This window comes from Elephantulus edwardii, unplaced genomic scaffold (assembly GCF_000299155.1).
Source record: "Elephantulus edwardii isolate Elephantulus edwardi_28Jun2011 unplaced genomic scaffold, EleEdw1.0 scaffold00209, whole genome shotgun sequence".
NCBI classification, from domain to species: domain Eukaryota; kingdom Metazoa; phylum Chordata; class Mammalia; order Macroscelidea; family Macroscelididae; genus Elephantulus; species Elephantulus edwardii.
Genome location: NW_006399959.1, coordinates 3805386 through 3812607, shown reverse-complemented (window position 1 = coordinate 3812607; position 7222 = coordinate 3805386). Strand labels below are relative to the sequence as shown.

The 7222-nt window shown below is 49.1% G+C and overlaps 1 non-coding gene across 1 annotated transcript; it reads right to left on the bottom strand.

The window, feature by feature from the left end:
* Positions 1–4740: 4740 nt before the first annotated feature.
* Positions 4741–4812, bottom strand: TRNAP-AGG. Its single transcript has one exon. It is a non-coding gene; the product is annotated as a tRNA-Pro (tRNA).
* Positions 4813–7222: the final 2410 nt, after the last annotated feature.

The following is a 7222-nucleotide window of genomic DNA, read 5'->3' as shown; positions in this document are numbered from 1 at the left end:
ATTAGTAGGCTCTGTGTCCAGGAGAAAATGAATATACTTACCAGTAATGTTAATGGTCACCCACAGCTCTTCTGGGAGGGTCTAAATTGTTGAAGCGTCCTCCTTTGTTTCCAGCTGAGAGCTGGGGCCTGTCAGTCCTGTCAGCCATGAGGACCTGATATGGGCCACCCTTGGCAAGTGTCCTTCAGAGCCACACTTGAAGCAAGTGAGTGGGAGCTTCCTCTCTACTCCCTTGCCTATCTGTGGCTCTCGTCTGTGACACTGTCTACTGAAGTGGCCCAGCTTCCCACAGTGGAAGCAATTCTGACCTCCTTTATTACCTTTGGGTGGCATTGTATATGAGTAAGACTTCCTTTCCCTGATGCCGGCCCTAAACTGGCAGCAATAGCTGCCCCGATAATTTTGGCCATTCTCTGGTCTTTTCTCTTCCCTCTAGATCCCAGTTGTTAAAAGAGGGAAAAATTTAAGCAAATGTATAACAAATAATTTTGAACATTATAATCTTTTAAGCTTAAGGCTAGAAGTATTAACAATATCATCCTTTCCAATCCAGAGATACATGTTCCAATGCAGTACCTATTTTCCATAAATGGTTTTGGTGTCCTTTTGTTTTTTGAATTGTAGGGGTTCTTTATATACTCTGGATAGTAAATCCTTATTAAACATATAATTCCCATAAAACAATGAATAGTTGAATGGAATATCAACTTTCCAGCAAACTCAAATCTCTATTAAAAATCTAAAAACGAAAATAAAAAGAGAACATTCTATGAAAGAATAAAAACAATTTGATGAATTAACTTGAACTATTACAATGAGTAAAGCAGTTCTTTAAAGTACCAAATGAATGAAAAAGCAAAACAAAACATCTCTTTGGTGTTATTTACTAAAGCAGATATTTTATTACTTATCTCTCACACATCTTAATAAGCATAAAATTGTTGTTGTTGTTATGTGCCGTCAAGTTGCTTGCAACTCAGTGACCCTATGTCCAACAGCCCTGAAACCTGCTCTAGCCTGCGCCAACTTTATTGTCTCCAGCACACCTACCCTCACTGCCCCAGTCGCTGCATTAATCCATCTCATCTAGGGTCTCCCTCTTTTTCTCCTTCCCTTCACCTTTCCAAGCATGATGTCCCTCTCCAAGTTGACCAAAAATGTGCATAAATGTGCTCAAAACAGTGTTATTTTGCCCTGCATTCCAATTTCCCCTTCCCCCCACCCCTTTGCATTTGAAACATTTATGTCAGGAAATACATTTCCAACACTTTGTTATCTATACAAAAAGAAACTAATTTCTCAGGAGGCACATAGGAAAAGGCCATTGTGGAACAGATCATGATGAAATGAACGTTCTTTCAAAGTCTGATTACAAGGAAGGAACTCTGAGCCAGGGTCCTCGCTGGGAAGGGGTGCCAGGACACCCAACACCAGCACTGAGCCTCACATCCCGCCCTCTGGGCTCTGCGCATGGGTGCGTCCTTCAGAATCATGGCACTTTTAGCAAAAACAGGGCAAGGCAGCAAGCAAGTGGATTCCCTACAGAGTGTGATGAGGGTCCTACCGCTCTAGACGGAAGAGGGTCTGAAATTGAATGCAGGTGATGTTTGTGCACAGGATGAATGTACACATAACACACCTGCATCCCAGGCCCACCTCCACCCTACTCTTTACCACCTGGGAAGCCTGCATCTCCATGTGTCTAATCTCAGAGCTCAGGCCAAGCCTTCCCCGCTCAGGTCTCAAACCAGATTGGAATCTGGTTTGCTGTGCCTGGCAGCACAGGGGCCCCTGGGATCCTCCCCCTGCGCACTCCCCACCTCATCCTCACTGGCTCTGAGGTGTCATTTCTGACTCACTGCTGATCCTCCTCAGGGCTTGTGAGGCTACAAACCGTCCAGGAGATTGTTCATCCTTCTCCGTCGGAGCAGCTGGTAGATACTAACCATCAGAGAAGCAGTCTTGGTGGGATCAACACAGCCCCATGAGGGCTACACCAGTGTGTCCTCTGACGTGTCCAGGTCTGTTTGGGACAAAAGGTTCCCAGGGTCACCTGGCCTCCTGTCTCCTTGCAGGTCCCTGGTGTTAGCCAAGCTGTGACATTAGAGGCTGCTGTGTGTTTAGGCAGCTGACTGGACGTTTGCTTATTCAGAGCATCTTGGGTCAAAACCAGTTGCTGAGTCTGGATGCAGTGATCTCATGTGCCAGAGCGGAATTCTGCTCCATGGGTTTCGATGGCTTGAGTCTGGGGAAGCAGATTGCCAGGTCTTTCTTCCGAGGTCTCTCTGGATGGACCTGAACTCCCAAACTGTCGATTAGCAGCCAAGAACTCAATCATTTGTGCTGCCCAGGGATGGGGTCCATCTCAGGTCTAACCAGAAACTACACAGACACTCTTTCACACTTACTCGGGGTGTCTCCAGGACAGAAGCTGCCCAGCTCCCCCCCCCCCTCTACCTGCTGGTGCCCACAGTGCTCCTCCCCCGATTCTCTGCCAGGTGCATTTGCTGGACCTTCCAAAAGTAGGGTGGGGGTGGGGTTTCCCCTTTCTTCTTCATAAATTGAACATCTCGGTGCAGGGGCACCCCCAGCCCCATGACACGTGAGGGTACGTGGCAGAGAGATGAAGACACTCGTCCTCTTTCCAAGGGACTGGGGACAGTCAGCTGGCTAGTAAAGGCAGGAATTGAAGGCACTTTCTGCTTGAGAAAGGCTTGTGGGGTCGCTGCATTGACAGCAGACAGCCCTCCTGTGTCTAGGCAATTGGCAGCTTCCTCTCGTGGAATTAACGCCTCCTTCTAGGAGCAGGGTCGAGGAGCAGGAGGAAAGGAGAGCGCGCCACCAGGTCCGCAGCGCAGAGAGGGATCTGGACGGAGATTCCAGCTGCAACCTTCCCAGCTTCTGGTCTCAGAGGAGCTCTGACATCCGGAGAAGAGCAGAGCGCCGTCTCCAGGGCTGAGGGCAGAGGACCTAGGGACCGGACTTGGGAGTCCGTCGGCGTACAGTGGAGCTGGAGTCGAGATTTCAGACATGAAAGAACGGCCCATCAAGCGCCGTGTGCAGGCCTGTCCTCATCCAGAACAGAACGTACCAGGTGAGCGAGGTTGGAGGCCAGTGGATCCGGGGACCACAACTTCATGTTGTTGGCGCTGGTTCATGGTATTGTGCCTATTTTAAAACAAAATGTTTTTATGTGTGAGCTATATGTGGTAGCTTTTCTGGGCAATAGGATGCGACACATGCTTTAAATTTCCAGAAAGGCAAAATAAAGTTAGAAGGAGACAGGTTTAACAAAAATAATTTGTAAACCCGGCGGTGCCCTCCAACGACCCCAGTGGGGAAGCCCTAGGGCTGCCGGTGTTGCAGGGGCTCCGTCTGGTCCGGGCGAGCTACCCGGAGCCCAGAGGCTGGAGGCCGGTTGTGTGCCAGCACCTGGGAGCCTGGTGTCCCCTGCACCTGGAGGTCTCTTTTCATGACAGCCCAGCACTCAAACGACTCAGGGAAGCCTCAAGTTCAGGACTCAAGCCAAGGCTCTTCCTACTGGTCAGCAAGGTGGCTGAGTGGCTGGGAGAGGGAAGACCAGAGCCAGGCTTTGCTTTTCCACGGGCCTCCTGCACCCAGTGTTCTAATCTCGATGACCGCCAGTATTTGAGAAAGAAGGAAATGAGTTGGGGTGAGGGGAAAGAAAATAAGGAAAAACAAAGGGGGGAAAAGACTCTGCATGGGACCCCAAAATAGTGCAACCTCTATGGGAAGATGTTTGACACTTCCTTGGAAAACTGGGAATAGGACCATTTGATCCTTGAATTCCATATATCCCAAAGAAATAAGAGCTGAGACACAAACTGACACACCTTCACATCGATGAATTACTATTATATGTTATTATAATAGCAAAGGATTGGTAACAACACTGTTGATGCATTACTGTTAAATGTTATTACAATAGCAAAGGATTGGTAGCAACATTGTGGATTAATTACTCTTTTATGTTATTTCAATAGCAAAGAATTGTTAACATCCCAAGCTAAGGAAACTGTGGCTCCCAGCGGAATATTAGGCATCACATCATAATGGTGAGATACTTCACAGCATGGACAAACTGAGAACAAACGATGCAGAGCGACATGAATCAGTCACAAAGGACAGTTATGGTGTAAGACCACTTCTATAAAAAGCAGAAACAGGTTTACACACACAAATCAGTCTTGTCGGGCTAACTGCAATGAGAAGGGAGCCAGAGGGGAGTAAAATTTAATGGCAAATAATCAAAGTGATTATGTGTAGCAAAGACTAAAGGAAAGAAATACCTTGTTCCGGAGTGGGTGTGAGTGGAACCCGGGCATGTAGGATTAACACCCCAAAGCAATGCTACTGAGCACTTTGTGTAAAAATTGTTGAATGAGAACCAAGACTGTGTCATCCTTCATTGAAAACAAGAAAGTCTTGCTTTCCCCCCTTTTCTACTAGTTTATTTACAAAATTGGAATACAAATTGTAACAAATTCTTTCAATTTCTCCCACTCTCCATCGTTGTACAATTTGAAAGTCTTGCTTTTTTGAAAATGGCACCATATGAAAAGAAAATAGAAATACACGTAATGAAAACATAACCTCACCATCCAGCCACTCACTGCTCACGTTTTGGGGACGTTTCCCCTCGTCCATATTTACATATAAATGTTCCCCTGATGTGTAGACATCAAATACCGGCTTTTTTTATTCAGAAGTGCATGAAAAGGGCTCGTCCGGGATTTGAACCCGGGACCTCTCGCACCCTAAGCGAGAATCATACCCCTAGACCAACGAGCCACCTGGGGGAATAGGTGCTCCTCTGTGTCCCCAGTCATCCGAGCTCGTTTTCCCGATCCTGAGGCAGCTCCCCGCGTTTCTGGCCCCCAGCAGCTCGGGGCTCTGGGGTGCTCCGGGCTTAGCCCGGGGGACAGGCCTGGGTGATTTGGGGCTCTGGGTGCTGGAAACTGCACCAGTTCTGGAGCTCCATTCGCCGGGCCCTCCCCGTGCACCTCTGGACATCCACGCCGGCTCGTTCCTTCTCTCCACTGCGACGTTGGTCTCCAGACCCAGAGTCACAGGCGTGGACCGCAGAGCTGTGGCCGAGCGGGCTCGCAGAGGACCCGCCTGGACAAGCTCGACCCACCCAGAACCTGGAGAGGAAAGACCAGGCCCTGCAAGTTCTCCCCACCAGGCACCCGCCTCCCCTGCCGCTGCGCCACTTCTCTCTGTCACTCATCGGGGCCAGCGAATCTGCCCTCTCTCCGAATGTCCTCGACGTCTCTGGGTGTCGTGTCCCTTCGGGAAGTGGTGGCGAGGGGCGCGCAGGGTGCCTTCCTCCTCCCAAACTGGCCCTGTTTCCTTCAGCGTGTCAGCCACCAGCTATCCTTGGAGAAGCTGACTTCAAACCCCTTCCGTGTGCGTGGTTCGTGAGGCTCTCAGTCTTAGGGTGGTAGGTTCACGTTCCACTTTAGGCAGGTTTTTGTACGGGCTCTGGTGGCCTAGTGGTAAGATGCTGTTCTATAATCCCAGGGGTACATGTTTCGGATCCACCAGATCTTCTCCTGGAGACGGAGTAACAATCTCTTCCTGTACTGGAAAGATCCGACTTAATGTTAAACAAAGAAGAATAAAAGTTTTGGTGAATGGAAATCCAAAATCTCCGTAAATATTCATTAAGATTAATACAATAAATTTTTTTTAAAAGGCAAAAACAAAACCAATTTGCTTTTCTAGATGTGCCTCCTGTTGCTTCCTCTCGTAGAACCAGCAAGCCTTCACGTGTATTGTTTTTTCCTGAGTTTTAGTTTTTTTCTTTTTTAATTTTTTATTTTTGTGTGAGTGTACCGTCAAATTAGATCTGACTGGTACAGGAGGAGGTTGTCCCTCCTTTCCCGGGAGAGCACCTGATGGATTCGAACCGTGAGCCTCTGGGATTGTAGTTGTAGCTCCTTGCCACTAGGCCACTAGAACTCCCCAAGTTTTAGATTTTCAATCTGTTGTTAGGCGCTGTGAAATTGCTTCCCAAAGTGACCCTATTTACAACGAGACTAGGCTGCTGTCCTGCTCTGGCCTGTCCTACAGTCATCGCTGAAGGCACCGTGTCAGTCCGCCTCACTGAGGAAGTTCCTTCGCACTGAACGGCTGTTTTACCAAGGATGACGTCCTTCTCTAGGGACCGGCCCTCGTGTGGAGTGGAGCGAGCCTACCATCCTCACTTCTGAGGAGCACACTGGTCGTCCTTCTTCCAAGACAGGCTCATTTGTTCTTCTGCCCAAACCCCAAAGCGGATCAATGCCGTCCACTCCTAGCGACAGCCCACCTTGCTCTGCACGGGCGTCACACGGGCAGGATGCCACTGGGACCTCTTTGCTCTTCTGGAAGTCCATGGTACAGTCAGTATTCTTCACCAACACCTTAATTCAAATGCATCGATTCAAATTTTTAAACGGAGAAAGACACTCTTAGGCACAAGTAGGAGGGCCTGCTTCCCAGGTCTCCGGCTAATGAAATCCGTTCTGCGGATGGGACCTCCTTTCTGCATGAGACAAGCCTCAGCGTTGGGGAGACAGGGGCCACCCCTTGCACTCTGGGATCCCGGAGGATATCATGCAGAAGGGGCTTCCTCTCTCCTTTCACCCCAGGAAGGCCCAGGCCTGCTCCTCATGCCCTAAGAGCCAGCCACCCCCTGCACTGCTCACAGGGTCTCAGATCTTCTGATGCAAAGGCTGTAGCAGCCTGTAGGGATCCCCAGCTAGTTGAATGGAGGGGTTGAAGTCTTGTCTTGGAGAAGCAAAGAAGGCTGAAAAAATGAGAGGGTCTCAGACTTACCAGTCCAGAGGGCAGAGCAGTTCAGCTCTGATGCCCTGACCTCTGTATAGTCCAGTTGTCAATTCAGGTGGCTTCTAGGTTGGAGAATCAAGTCCCACATGTGCTAATGTTTTTTACAATCCAATTTGGCCTATGAGTTTTAAAGGAACAGAAATGAACACTTTCATTTCTTGGATGTCTCCCTAACTTTGCTAACTCCTCTTTCAGAACCAGGACGCTCCCCTACCCCGTCCTCTGAGGCGCTCCTGCACCTACCTGACCGATGGCGGGCGGCCTGAGTCCCCAGGTACTTCGAGAGTGGAAGGCCACAGATCTGGTAATCATGGGGCTTCCGGGTCGACCCTACTGTAGTTGCTCTTTTATTTCTTTTGAGGGAACA